Here is a 15,630-nt window from a genome sequence, read left to right as displayed (position 1 = left end):
CAGTATGAAGATAGGCAGAAACTGCTTCTCCAATAGAAATACCGATCACGCTTGAGGGTGATGTCATGGAGACGTTGGCTAGCTAAACTCAAGCGCAGATACACGTCATCGGGTCTAAAGGCCGTCTCTCGTGAACTGCGTATGTGCATGCCGCCAAATCAAATGCACACCTTCACTATAACGTAGTTATTGACAAAAATGTAAACGTGTCAGATTGTCACTTTCACGAGGTTGGAGTAATAACAGGTTCAATTACTTAAGACATTGGCTAGAATCTAGGTTGTGCCATTTGATTTTGTGAAAATTAACAACTAAGGAATACATTTTTCACTTCTCTCATTGACTTCTCAAAACCCAGCCTGGTGTCCTCGGTCTGCTTCGCAAGCCTTCCCGGAAGTCTCGTGTTGTTGCGCCTCTGGGTTTTGAAACTCTGTGCTCCTGGCATGGGTAACACAATCTGCAGCTGGTGTTGACAGTTGTAGAGACACGGCCTCAAACTGACCACGCAGAAGTAATACAGTCTGCCTTGACCTCCCATTGAACCCAAAAAGAGCTATACAGTTACTAAACACAAAAATGTAAACTCACAAAACATACTGTAGTTGCAGAACTGTTTGAAAAGCTTACATCTACACTGAAATTGTTATGTCTGGTTAAATATCCCAAAGCAACATTGTTTTTATCTTTGGTAAACAGTGATTAGGCATAATAAGGTTTTATTTTATTCATGCTTATAATAAACCAAAGAGAAAATTATAGTTGAAATATAGGACATGTTCAGCATATGTGTCAGTTTTCCAAAGTTAGATAACTTGCTACTTAAACACTATAATGTCATGAAGCATTACAATAGGCATGCATAGATACACTGATGAGGATGCAGTAGCTTGTGAACAGTATAAGCATACTCTTGTGGGTTTGTCTTCAAGCTAGTTTACTGACCTAAAATGCTGCTCATGTTTCAGTATCTGTTCTCATCATAATCATATAGAGTCATGACGACATCAGTTGTGCCTGACTTATTGTGACTATTATAAAAACTGAAAGGTAGATGAAACGCAGATGTCATAATATCAGGGTAAAGGATTGGCAGGAGGGGGAAGAGATCCAATGTGTGTTGGGGCTAGGAGGACATAGTGATACTAGGGCTATAGAAACAGGTCAGGGGGATATAGTGATACCAGGGCTATAGAAACAGGTCAGGAGGACATAGTGATACTAGGGCTATAGAAACAGGTCAGGGGGATATAGTGATGCTAGGGCTATAGAAACAGGTCAGGGGGATATAGTGATACTAGGGCTATAGAAACAGGGAAGGAGGAAATAATGATACTAGGGCTAAAGAAACAGGTCAGGAGGACAGTGATACTAGGGTTATAGAAACAGGTCAGGAGGACATAGTGATACTAGGGTTATAGAAACAGGTCAGGAGGATATAGTGATGCTACGGCTATAGAAACAGGTCAGGAGGATATAGTGATGCTAGGGCTATAGAAACAGGTCAGGGGGATATAGTGATGCTAGGGCTATAGAAACAGGTCAGGAGGATATAGTGATACTAGGGCTATAGAAACAGGTCAGGGGGATATAGTGATACTAGGGCTATAGAAACAGGTCAGGAGGATATAGTGATACTAGGGCTATAGAAACAGGTCAGGAGGATATAGTGATACTAGGGCTATAGAAACAGGTCAGGGGGATATAGTGATGCTAGGGCTATAGAAACAGGTCAGGAGGATATAGTGATACTAGGGCTATAGAAACAGGTCAGGGGGATATAGTGATGCTAGGGCTATAGAAACAGGTCAGGGGGATATAGTGATGCTAGGGCTATAGAAACAGGTCAGGAGGATATAGTGATACCAGGGCTATAGAAACAGGTCAGGAGGATATAGTGATGCTAGGGCTATAGAAACAGGTATGGGTGATATAGTGATGCTAGGGCTATAGAAACAGGTCAGGAGGATGTTCCAAACCCAGCTAACCAGGATTGAATAGTGTGGCTGAATTCCCATTCCTCAAGTGGATGTAAACAGTCCCTTAGGCCCAGCGGTAAACAAGAGAGCTGTGTCTCTCACTGAGGCTAGGGTTCTATTACACAGTAAGATAGGTAGGACTCAATGTCAGTAGGGGTACATTGGAAGGCATATATTAAATCAGTGATGGGAAAACACAGCAATGCAGGTCTCTTCTGAGAGCAATATGATACATACAGTGCCTTCGGAAAGTATTCAGAAACCTTGACTTTATTCAAATTTTCTTACGTTACAGCATTATTCTAAAATGGATTAAATAAATACAAAATCTCAGCAATTTACATACAATACCCAATAATGACAAATTAGTATTCAGACCCTTTGCTGTGAGACTTGAAAATGGGCTCCGGTGCATGCTGTTTACATTGATCACCATTGAGATGTTTCTACAACTTGATTGGAGTCCACCTGGGGTAAATTCAATTGATAGGACATGATTTGGAAAAGGCACACACTGTCTATATAAGGTCCCACAGTTGACAGTGCATGTCAGAGCAAAAACCAAGCCATGAGGTCGAAGGAATTGTCCGTAGAGCACCGAGACAGGATTGTGTTGAGGCACAGATCTGGAAAGGGTACCAAAAAATGTCTGCAGCATTGAAGATCCCCAAGAACACAGTGGCCTCCATCCTTCTTAAATGGAAGAAGTTTGTAACCACCAAGACTCTTCGTCGAGTTCGCCGCCCGGCCGAACTGAGCAATCGGGGGAGAAGGGCCTTGGTCAGGGAGGTGATATTATAGAAATTATAGGACTATTTCTCTCTATACCATTTGAATTTCATCAACCTTGATTGGATCCTCTTATAGGCACTATAGTATTGCCATCCTAATCTCGGGAGTTAATAGGCTTGAAGTCATAAACAGTGCAATGCTTGGAGCACAGTGAAGAGCTGCTGACAAATGCAGGATAGTGCTGTTTGAATGAATGCTTACGAGCCTGCTGCTGCCTACCACCGCTTAGTCAGACTGCTCTATCAAATATCAAATCATAGACTTAATTATAATATAATAACAGACAGAAATATGAGCCTTAGATAATTAATATGGTCAAATCCGGAAACTATCATTTCGAAAATAAAAAGTTTATTCTTTCAGTGAAATACGGAAACATTCCGTATTTTATCGAACGGGTGGCATCCCTAAGTCTAAATATTGCTGTTACATTGCACAACCTTCAATGGTATGTCATAATTATGTACAATTCTGGCAAATTAATTACGGTCTTTGTTAGGAAGAAATGGTCTTCACACAGTTCGCAACGAGCCAGGCAGCCCAAACTGCTGCATTATACCCTGACACTTCTTGCACAGAACGCAAGAGAAGGGACACAATTTCCCTAGTTAAAATAAATTCATGTTAGCAGGCAATATTAACTAAATATACAGGTTTAAAAATATACACTTGTGTATTGATTTTAAGAAAGACATTGATGTTTATGGTTAGGTACACACAGTGCTTTTTTCGCGAATGCGCTTGTTAAATCATCACCCATTTGGCAAAGTAGGCTGTGATTCGCTAATAAATTAACAGGCACCGCATCGATTATATGCAACGCAGGACAAGCTAGATAAACTAGTAATATTATCAACCATGTGTAGCTAACTACTGATTATGTTAAGATTGATTGTTTTTTATAAGATAAGTTAACAACAAAATCCAACTCAAACGTGTACACCGCTTCGGACAGAGAGGGCAGAGGTATGAACGCCCAATTGTTGCCAAATTTGCTTTCTTGATTAATTAAAGGTAATTTTGATCCAAATGTGCAAATTGTCCAAATAGATCATGAAGGTAGATGGATTATTTAAAATATGTTATTGGACAATAAACAGATAAGGCTTATTAACCAATATGCTCCAAATAATGATGATCCAAGCTTCTTTGAAAATATAAATAAGAATTGATCAACTCTACAACCAACACTAGACTCTATTATTATGGTAGGAGATTTTAATACGTTTTCAAATACCTCTATGGACCGTAAAGGAAATCACACTACAAACTATCACCTTCAGGCACTTAAGGAAATCATGAATGTCATGGATATACTGGAATTCGTGGATATAGGGAGGCTTAAATACCCTGACTGTCACACCCTGACCGTAGATTGCTTTGTATGTTTCTATTTTTTGTTTGGTCAGGGTGTGATGTGGGTGGGCATTCTATGTTTGTATGTCTAGGTTTTGTATTTCTATGTTTTAACTTAAAAAGGAGAACATTGTTCTGAGAGTAGCCTTACATGACATACAGACTAGATTCATGAGAGAGAATCTGCTACTTACAGGTATCCAAGAGAAAGAACAAGTTGTTCCTGAATCTGTAGTTAGAGAGTTCCTCCTTACAGCTCTTCAGATCCCACCCGAAGCTAACAACAAAATCCAACTCAAACGTGTACACCGCTTCGGACAGAGAGGGCAGAGGTATGAACGCCCAATTGTAGCCAAATTTGCTTTCTTTAAAGACAAAATAATGGTTAAAAGCCTGGGTATAGGACTTGCTGGCACGGAAATAGGCATGAATGACCAGTTCCCGAAGGTAATTGCAGAACGTCGTACGGTTCTGTATCCAATTTTCAAGGAAACAGATTGAAATGGAAACGCGTAGCTCTCGTGGTTGATTAAACTGTATATTGATAACCAGTTGTTCAGAGACACAAAGAGACTCCATGGCTATTTTAAAAATGACAAAGTTCTCATAGAGGCAAATAATGAAACACACAATTCTAGCCCTGTTATGGATTGTAATAATACAACAAAAAAATATAGCTTTTCTATTTATCTTCAAATGTAACTAATTGGAACACAAAAGCACTAATTCAACATGGTGGAGGTAAAAACATAGTAAACAGAAGGCACAGTGTGTGTGGATGGATGGTGTGGTGTGCTTTTTTGGTGTTTGGGAAAGTGTGGCGTTGAGAGAGAAAGGAAATGGTTGCATATCCCAGAACCAATGTATTTCTGTGAGCAGGTGTTGTGAGAGAGCTTTCAATGTTGTGCGGATGAGGGATATACATTTTATAATGAATTATACATCTTATTTATTTATCTGTTGTCCAATCATGGTGGAACAGCGTTTTTAAAATAAATTATACATCTCATTTATTTATTGTCCTATCATGGGGAACTACATTTCTCAAATAAATTATACATCTAATATATTTATTTATGGTCCTATATTGATGGAACGGTCCACAACCCTATACCCTAGACACCCACCTGAACGACCCAGATACTAAGGAGAAGTCCCTATCTGTTTTATAGGCCTGCTGTAAGCAGCCTGTATACAGCCAAAATGAGACCTTCTAGAGCAGCACCGCCGCCTCAAGATTCTGAGCCTGCTTGGCAGGGTTGGTCCTGCAAAGCCAAAGCCCCCTGATGGGAGAGCATAATATACAAGGAAATGTTCAAAGCTGCTAATGAGAACCTTGACGACCTTGTACCGAGCCGGTGGAGATTCCGGTAGTGTGCCCCCACCCAGGCAGTGGTAGTGCTGGCAACACTAGCTGCAGTAACCCAAGGGGAGGGGGTCAAACTTGGACTTTCAGAGAGGGGGCATATTATTGTGGCCCTGGTGGCACACTAATAGGACGTGACAATGGTTAGGACGTGACAATAGGACGTGACAATCATCTTGGACGTGACAATGGTTAATCAAATTTCCCCATTTCTTCCCATTTATTTGCGCAGTTTTGCAGGCCTTCTCATACAGCTGCAAACTGTATATGCATTCGTAAATCAAGACCTTCCTTGAGTTGGGCTCCGGGATGGTGCAACTGTTGAGAATCTGAGTCTATGGTTGTTGTGGGGGAAAGGGGTTGAGTGTGTGTTGTGTGTGTATCCCACAACTGTTGCGAGGGAGTAAAAGATGTGTGGGACAATATAGGATGATTCACAATAATTGTTTGGTAATATAATAATTGCTTGCCATAATGTAATTTTGGTAATGGCGAGACTGGTGAGAGGTAAAATTACTTTGCATAAATTGACAACATTACTACAAATAATAGCTATTTATGGAAAATAAGAAACAGGACTTTTAAGAGGGGTCGGGGGTGGTCTGCCAGGCATTGGGATGACAACCCAACTTGGGATGAGGAGGGCTTTTAGCAGGTGGAATAGTGGGGACCAATTGGAGGTTTACTTAGTAGCAATGCAAATATCATGGTACAGCTATATAGACACTCAATCAAGTTACTTTTTAATGGTACGTTTACAAACATATATTTTGATAAATAGAATTGAAACATGTGTCTCATTATGTTAAGTGGTGAAGTAAGTATAGCCAGTTATAATTGTAATGGCTTAGCAGATAATAAGAAAAGACCATCAGTATTTACCTGGCTAAAAGAGAAGGAATATAATATCTATTGTTTACAGGAAACTCATTCAACAATTTTAGATTAAGTTTTGTGGAAAAAGGACGGGGGGGGGGGGGGGTGAAATATATTTCTCCCATGGGCAAAGAAAATTCAAACGGGGGTGATGATATTAATTAAAGGTAATTTTGATCCAAATGTGCAAATTGTCCAAATAGATCATGAAGGTAGATGGATTATTTAAAATATGTTATTGGACAATAAACAGATAAGGCTTATTAACCAATATGCGCCAAATAATGATGATCCAAGCTTCTTTGAAAATATAAATAAGAATTGATCAACTCTACAACCAACACTAGACTCTATTATTATGGTAGGAGATTTTAATACGTTTTCAAATACCTCTATGGACCGTAAAGGAAATCACACTACAAACTATCACCCTCAGGCACTTAAGGAAATCATGAATGTCATGGATATACTGGAATTCGTGGATATAGGGAGGCTTAAATACCCTGACTGTCACACCCTGACCGTAGATTGCTTTGTATGTTTCTATTTTTTGTTTGGGCAGGGTGTGATGTGGGTGGGCATTCTATGTTTGTATGTCTAGGTTTTGTATTTCTATGTTTTGGTATGGTTCTCAATCAGGGACAGCTGTCTTTCGTTGTCTCTGATTGAGAACCATACTTAGGTAGCCTGTTTTCCCACTGTTAGTTGTGGGTGGTTATTTTCTGTTTAGTGTTGGTTGCACCTTGCAGAACTGTTTCGGCTATTCTTTTGTTATATTGTGTTCAGTGTTCAGTCAGTTAAGCTAATAAAGCTGAACACGTACCCCGCTGCATTTTGGTCCAATGACTCCTCTTCTTTTTCCGACGAAGGCCGTGACACTGACCTAGTGAGATATACAGTGTCCTCCAAACACTACGAGTTGAGTTTTTACCAAAAAGTTATATTTTGGTTTCATCTGATCAAATGACATTCTCCCAATCTTCTTCTGGATCATGCAAATGCTCTCTAGCAAACTTCAGACGGGCCTGGACATGTACTGGCTTAAGCAGGGGGACACTTCTGGCACTGCAGGAGTTGAGTCCCTGGCGGCGTAGTGTGTTACTGATGGTAGGCTTTGTTACTTTGGTCCCAGCTCTCTGCAGGTCATTCACTAGGTCCCCCCGTGTGGTTCTGGGATTTTTGCTCACCGTTCTTGTGATCATTTTGACCCCACGGGGTGAGATCTTGCGTGGAGCCCCAGATCGAGGGAGATTATCAGTGGTCTTGTATGTCTTCCATTTCCTAATACTTGCTCCCACAGTTGATTTCTTCAAACCAAGCTGCTTACCTATTGCAGATTCAGTCTTCCCAGCCTGGTGCAGGTCTACAATGTTGTTTCTGGTGTCCTTTGACAGCTCTTTGGTCCTGGCCATAGTGGAGTTTGGAGTGTGACTGTTTGAGGTTGTGGACAGGTGTCTTTTATACTGATAACAAGTTCAAACAGGTGCCAGTAATACAGGTAACGAGTGGAGGACAGAGGAGCCTCTTAAAGAAGAAGTTACAGGTCTGTGAAAGCCAGAAATCTTGCTTGTTTGTAGGTGACCAAATACTTATTTTCCACCATTAATTTGCAAATAAATTCATTAAAAATCTTTTCTGGATTTTTTTTCTCATTTTGTCTGTCATAGTTGAAGTGTACCTATGATGAAAATTACAGGCCTCTCTCATCTTTTTAAGTGGGAGAACTTGCACAATTGGTGGCTGACTAAATACTTTTTTGCCCCACTGTATAAATTACTAGAATATTTCAATTTTGGAGAATATTTTATAAAATGGATTAAAGTTTTGTATAGTAACACTAGGTGTAAAATAGTAAATAATGGCTCCATCTCAAAGTTTTAAACTGTCAAGAGGAGTAAAACAAGGTTGTCCACTATCGGCATATCTATTTATTATTGCCATCAAAATGTTAGCTGTTAAAATTAGATCCAACAATAATATTAAGTTATTATAAATCCGTGGTTTAAAAACAAGTGTCATTGTACCCGGATGATTCATGTTTTCCTTTAAAACCACAATTAGAATCCCTCCACAGCCTCATAGAGGATCTAGATACTTTTGCTAACCTCTCCGGATTAAAACCAAATTATGACAAATGCACTATATTACATATTGGATCACAAAAAAGTTTACCAACCAATAAAATGGTCTGACGGGGGGATGTAGACATAGTCAGGACACAAATCCTGAAAGAAATGATCTCACTCCAATATATTTTTATTGAAAGTTAGCAAAAATAGATAACATCTTACTACCCTGGACAGGACAATACCTGTCTATTTGTGGAAAAATCACCCTGATTAACTCTTTAGTCATATCACAGTTCCCCTATTTGCTTATGGTTTTGCCTGCACCTAGTGACCTGCTTTTTAAATTATATGAACAAAAAATATTCAATTTTATTTGGAATGGCAAGCCAGACGAAATGAAAAGGGCCTATTTATACACTGCTCAAAAAAATTAAGGGAACACTTAAACAACACAATGTAACTCCAAGTCAATCACACTTCTGTGAAATCAAACTGTCCACTTAGGAAGCAACACTGATTGACAATAAATTGTTGTGCAAATGGAATAGACAATAGGTGGACATTATAGGCAATTAGCAAGACACCCCCAATAAAGGAGTGGTTCTGCAGGTGGTGACCACAGACCACTTCTCAGTTCCTATGCTTCCTGGCTGATGTTTTGGTCACTTTTGAATGCTGGTGGTGCTTTCACTCTAGTGGTAGCATGAGACGGAGTCTACAACCCACACAAGTGGCTCAGGTAGTGCAGCTCATCCAGGATGGCACATCAATGCGAGCTGTGGCAAGAAGGTTTGCTGTGTCTGTCAGCGTAGTGTCCAGAGCATGGAGGCGCTACCAGGAGACAGGCCAGTACATCAGGAGACGTGGAGGAGGACGTAGGAGGGCAACAACCCAGCAGCAGGACCGCTACCTCCGCCTTTGTGCAAGGAGGAGCAGGGGGAGCACTGCCAGAGCCCTGCAAAATTACCTCCAGCAGGCCACAAAAGTGCATGTGTCTGCTCAAACGGTCAGAAACAGACTCTATGAGGGTGGTATGAGGGCCCGACGTCCACAGGTGGGGCTTGTGCTCACAGCCCAACACTGTGCAGGACGTTTGGCATTTGCCAGAGAACACCAAGATTGGCAAATTCGCCACTGGCGCCCTGTGCTCTTCACAGATGAAAGCAGGTTCACACTGAGCACATGTGACAGACGTGACAGTCTGGAGACGCCGTGGAGAACGTTCTGCTGCCTGCAACATCCTCCAGCATGACCGGTTTGGCGGTGGGTCAGTCATGGTGTGGGGTGGCATTTCTTTGGGGGGCCGCACAGCCCTCCATGTGCTTGTCAGAGGTAGCCTGACTGCCATTAAGTACCGAGATGAGATCCTCCTTATGCTGGTGCGGTTGGCCCTGGGTTCCTCCTAATGCAAGACAATGCTAGACCTCATGTGGCTGGAGTGTGTCAGCAGTACCTGCAAGAGGAAGGCATTGATGCATTGGACTGGCCCGCCCGTTCCCCAGACCTGAATCCAATTGAGCACATCTGGGACATCATGTCTCGCTCCATCCACCACACTGTCCAGGAGTTGGCGGATGCTTTAGTCCAGGTCTGGGAGGAGATCCCTCAGGAGACCATCCGCCACCTCATCAGGAGCATGCCCAGGCATTGTAGTGAAGTCATACAGGCACGTGGAGGCCACACACACTACTGAGACTAATTTGACTTGTTTTAAGGACATTACATCAAACTTTTTTTTGGATACATTTTTAAAAAAGGTATAATTTTTGAAAATTATATCATAAATAGGACTGGTGGAGTTATGTCACACATGCAGCAAATGGAAATGTCTGCTCTGCTGTACCGATTCCATGGCACATCGTTTATTTAATTGACACGCAAAACAACGGCGGATTCAAAACTTCGAATTTTTCAATTTAAATTATTATACAAAATTCTTGCAACCAATAAATAGAATGTTATACATATGGGGGATACAATCTTCCCAGCTCTGCAGATTTTGCTGCGAGGAGGCAGAGTCCTTAGATCATTTATTTTGGTACTGTCCATACATTATGTAGCTCGGTTTTGGGCACAGGTCCAGGAATGTCTGAAGAATTGCAACATTGAGCTAGAACTAACGCTGCAGATAGCAATACTGGGTGATCTGAAAAGTCATAGTCAATCAATCAATAATATCTCTAAAATAAAATATAAAACTTTGATAATAATAATTATTTTAGCAAAATTGTTTATCTTTCATTTACAATCTGTAGAAGCTATGAGAATAGAAATGTTCTGTACTTTTGAGAAGCATCACAGCACAGTTGGAAAATATATGGCAAATAGAAATCCAAAATGGATGGTTAAGAGAGATGGGAGGGGTTGAATGGAGCTGAAGGGGGCGACTAATAACATCAAGATAACCAATGTAAATCATACGGGGTCTGTAAAATGTATATATGTTCAGAAATGTTGTGAAATAGCACAGTTACAAATATAAATCAAACTGGATGGACTGGATAGAAATAGAGGAAGGACTAAAAACAAACAAAATAGAACTATTGTAAAATAGATTGTGTCTGTAAAATGTGTATAATATGTATAAACTGAAGGTAGAAGCCTAAGTGTTATTGTTTATTAGTTTACTCCAATTGGGGGAGGGGTGGTAGGGTATGCGGAGAATAATACAGGTACAGTATATTCTAAAGAAAATGTGTATATACTGTATGTATGTATGTATGTATGTATGTATGTATGTTTTTATACATATATAAGGGTATGTGTGTATGTATGTGGATATATATATTTACCCCAAAAATATATGGGGGATTGGAAATTATGCAGACAATTACATTGATGGCAGCAACAATCTATCCGCAATATTAAAGCTGATCCACCCCTTAAAAAAAATAACAAAAAAATGTAGGCGTGATAATAATATCTATTATCATATGTATCCTGTAGTATAACAATTTGAAAAATATTTGTTTCATTTGGTTTTGGATTCAGTTAGTACAGTATGTAATGTATTCATTCATATGATCTCATGTTAGAAGTGATGTTCTCTACCCTGACAGTTGTTTTAACCATGTCTGGTGGAATGACCAAGTTCTCACCAAAGTGTTTGAAAATCACAATTCACAATTGCAATATCTGGCCAAAATATCGCAATTAAATATTTTGTCCAAATCGTGAAACCCTACGGAGGAGATATTTGGACAAGCTGTTGTGTAGTTGAGATGGATAGGATCCCCTATGGGCATCGACCTCTCCATTTTCAGAGGTGAAGGAAAACGTTTTATGGAGGCATAGATCAGAAACACTTTATACAAAGGAAAACATGCCAGTGAATCACTCACCTGATGACTAACCTTCAACTCGAGGACTAGCAAATGCCTGTGCCTTAGCTAAGTGGTATTCCAGACGTTTAGGAGAGGCTTATGGATGTGTGGGCCCGATATGTGAATGTATGTGAGTGAGTGAGTGAGTGAGTGAGTGAGTGAGTGAGTGAATGATGAGCAGCTCTGGAGGGGTGAAAGAATAGAGTGAGAGAGAGAGATAAAGGGAATGTAATTGTGGAAGGGATCCAAGCCCGGGCCCAGTGAATAGAGACATCTAATCCTCCTCCATCAATGGTCGCACAGCAGCTCACATTTACCTCTGATTATGTTTCCCACCCACGCCACGTCTCTCTGTCTTCGTTAACTCTATCTGCGCTAAGCGTGTGGAAGCCAGCTACCATCTCACCGCCTCCGAGCCTGAGTAAGTGAGAGACAGATTTGACCGCAGCAAATCCCATTCTCAGATGATATTAGCCTTGGAGATGAAGAAGAAAACTATGGCACTGCGTCTCAGTGCAAGAGGCGTCACTATAGTCCCTGGTTCGAATACAGGCTGTATCACATCGGGCCGTGATTGGGAGTCCCATAGGGCGGCGCACAATTGGCCCAGCATTGTCCGGGTTTGGCTGAGGTAGGCCGTCATTGTAAATATGACGTATGTATATATATATACAGTTGAAGTCGAAAGTTTACATACACTTAGGTTGGAGTCATTAAAACTCATTTTTTCAACAACTCCACAAATTTCTTGTTAACAAACTATAGTTTTGGCAAGTCGATTAGGACATCTACTTTGTGCACGACACAAGTAATTTTCCCAACAATTGTTTACAGACAGATTATTTATTAACTGTATCACAATTCCAGTAGGTCAGAAGTTTACATACACTAAGTTGACTGTGCCTTTAAACAGCTTGGAAAATTCCAGAAAATTATGTCATGGCTTTAGATGTTTCTGATAGGCTAATTGACATAATTTGAGTGAATTGGAGGTGTACCTGTGGATGTATTTCAAGGCCTACCTTCAAACTCAGTGCCTCTTTGCTCGACATCATGGGAAAATCAAAAGAAATCAGCCAAGACCTCAGAAATAAAATTGTAGACCTACACAAGTGTGGTTCATCCTTGGGAGCAATTTCAAATGCCTGAAGGTACCACGTTAATCTGTACAAACAATAGTACGCAAGTATAAACACAATGGGACACCGCAGCCGTCATACCGCTCAGGAAGGAGATGCGTTCTGTCTCCTAGAGATCAACGTAATTTGGTGCGAAAAGTGCAAATCAATCCCAGAACAACAGCAAATGACCTTGTGAATATGCTGGAGGAAACAGGTACAAAATTATCTATATCCACAGTAAAACGAGTCCTAAATCGACATAACCTGAAAGGCCGCTCAGCAAGGAAGAAGCCACTACTCCAAAACCACCATAAAAAAGCCAGACTACGGTTTGCAACTGCACATGGGGACAAAGCTCGTACGTTTTCGAGAAATGTTCTCTGGTCTAATGAAACAAAAATAGAACTGTTTGGGCATAATGACCATCGTTATGTTTGGAGGAAAAAGGGGGAGGCTTGCAAGCCGAAGAACACCATCCCAACCGTGAAGCACGGGGTTGGCAGCATCATGTTGTGGGGGTGCTTTGCTGCAGGAGTGACTGGTGTACTTCACAAAATAGATGGCAACATGAGGAAGGAAAAATATGGATATATTGAAGCAACATCTCAAGATATCAGTCAGGAAGTTAAAGCTTGGTCACAAATGGGTTTTCCAAATGGACAATGACCCCAAGCATACTTCCAAAGTTGTGACAAAACGGCTTCAGGACAACAAAGTCAAGGTATTGGAGTGGCCATCACAAAGCCCTGACCTCAATCCCATAGAAAATGTGTGGGCAGAGCAGAACTGAAAAAGCATGTGCGAGCAAGGAGACCTACAAACCTGACTCAGTTACACCAGCTCTGTACACTTCTGACCCACTGGGAATGTGATGAAAGAAATAAGAAATTCTCTCTACTATTATTCTGACATTTCTCATTCTTAAAATAAAGTGGTGATCCTAACTGACCTAAAACAGGGAATTTTTACTAGGATTAAATGTCAGCAATTGTGAAAAACTGAGTTTAAATGTATTTGGCTAAGTTGTATGTAAACTTCCGACTTCAACTGTATATATATATATATATATATATATATATATATATATATATATATATATATATATATATATATATATATGCTACTGTATTCATGAGGTGGGTTAAACAGGGTATGCTGCCTGCAACAGACCCTGCAAGAATGTAGTAGCCAGTGGGCATCCTCAGAGGCTGGCTGGGTTGCCTGGGCTAATTCAAGTTCAAGTCTGTTCCCTTTCCTAAGAGGAAAAGACGTATGAGTGGGATTATGATACACTGTCCATCATTGCCAGACTTCACCAAATGGCGTCTCCACAGAGCTACAAAGTTTCAGTGGCATCACATAAGAACTCATCTTATACTGTACTGCACCACTAGACCACCCTTTAAGGCCTACAGGGTCTATGAAGCCTTTATTAGGCCTAGGTTTACCTTAAAACGTGTTGGTTGTTCAAAGTGGTACTGTCTAATTGATGCCAATAGAGAATGACTACACCATCTAAACTATGATCACATCTCTCCAAACACCCCCAATGTGAAGCTAATCCTCAGCCTCAGCCCCCTGGGTGTCCATGTAAAACAGAGCGATTAGCGCAGCTCTTTAATTTATTTGAGTGAACGTCGAAGCCCACGCACTGGGGCAGACAATACAACATGTACCCAATTCAGCAGCGCATGAATCATCTGGAAAGATAATCTGAAGGGAGCCTGGGTTGGTGATACACACAGAATGACGTAAACAAACACACATTTAAAATCAGTCTTTCTCATTTGAATGAACTGTAATAACCACGGGGAGTGTTCTGGCACAAAATGGATACTGAATATCACCCAACTGTGTAGATAAGATGAGTGAACCGTGTACTGATGCGCTGTGGGATCTTGGGATGCAAGGCACCACATAGACATTATATATATAATACATAGACAGTATTATATTCATCATTATGACGACTGCTGTAGGATCTTGTGTGACACTGTCTCTGAAATACCTGCACTCAAGGGAAATTAGAATGGCCAATTTCACAAAAATACATATACATTTATGTGTTAAAAATGTCCTCCCACTCCACAAGGGGCTTTATTTTGAGGGCATTTCCCTACAGTGAATTTATAATGATGAGAATGGCAAAAACGAAAATGAAACACATTCTGTGGTAGTTTTTGTAGTGCAAATGTTTATATGTAAGTGATTCCTATTCAACCGAGTATTAGTGCTGCAGAATGAAAACAAATTCAAGACAAATATGCCAGACCCCTGTGTTGGCCACCGACATAAGGGGAATATCCCAAACCTGCTATTCTCTAGCTGGTCCACCGTTGGACATAAGCATTAAACTTATTTTTCAGAATCAGATGAACATCATTGAGGAGGCAGGAAACACACACAGATGGGAAAAATGTACTTTGTTTCATCAATGTCTCAGAGAAGCGTAAAGAGGGATAGTATATGTGTGTGAGAAAGGGAAAGAGAGGGAGAGAGAGGGACATATTGTGTGTCTGTCAGAGAGAGAGAGAAAAGAAAAGAAAAGAAAAATAAAGAAAGAGCACATATGAGACAGGGAGAGAGACAGTCTGTCAAGTCAAGTCCCATCACTCGTATTTACCCATGAAGGCACTGTAACTGATGGGACCTTGGGTTACAATAAAAAAAAACGAATCAACGGCCTACAAAAGCCATCCGCACCGACAATATTCTAATATTACTCCAGCTTAAACCTTCTTACCCCGTAAG

The 15,630-nt window shown here is 40.6% G+C and overlaps 1 protein-coding gene and 1 long non-coding RNA gene across 25 annotated transcripts in view; one reads left to right on the top strand and one right to left on the bottom strand.

Annotated features, from left to right (window-relative positions):
- Positions 1 to 15,630, bottom strand: part of LOC110488945 (prominin-1-A) — a 113,770-nt gene that overhangs the window by 77,734 nt on the left and 20,406 nt on the right. The window lies entirely within an intron of this gene.
- The window catches only part of LOC149978312 (uncharacterized), a 67,555-nt gene that overhangs the window by 33,602 nt on the left and 18,323 nt on the right, over positions 1 to 15,630 (top strand). The window lies entirely within an intron of this gene.

This window comes from Oncorhynchus mykiss, chromosome 14 (genome assembly GCF_057628025.1).
Source record: "Oncorhynchus mykiss isolate SJ-2025 chromosome 14, ASM5762802v1, whole genome shotgun sequence".
In the NCBI taxonomy this organism is placed as follows: Eukaryota; Metazoa; Chordata; class Actinopteri; order Salmoniformes; family Salmonidae; genus Oncorhynchus; species Oncorhynchus mykiss.
This window is presented reverse-complemented; position numbering and strand designations above follow the sequence as displayed.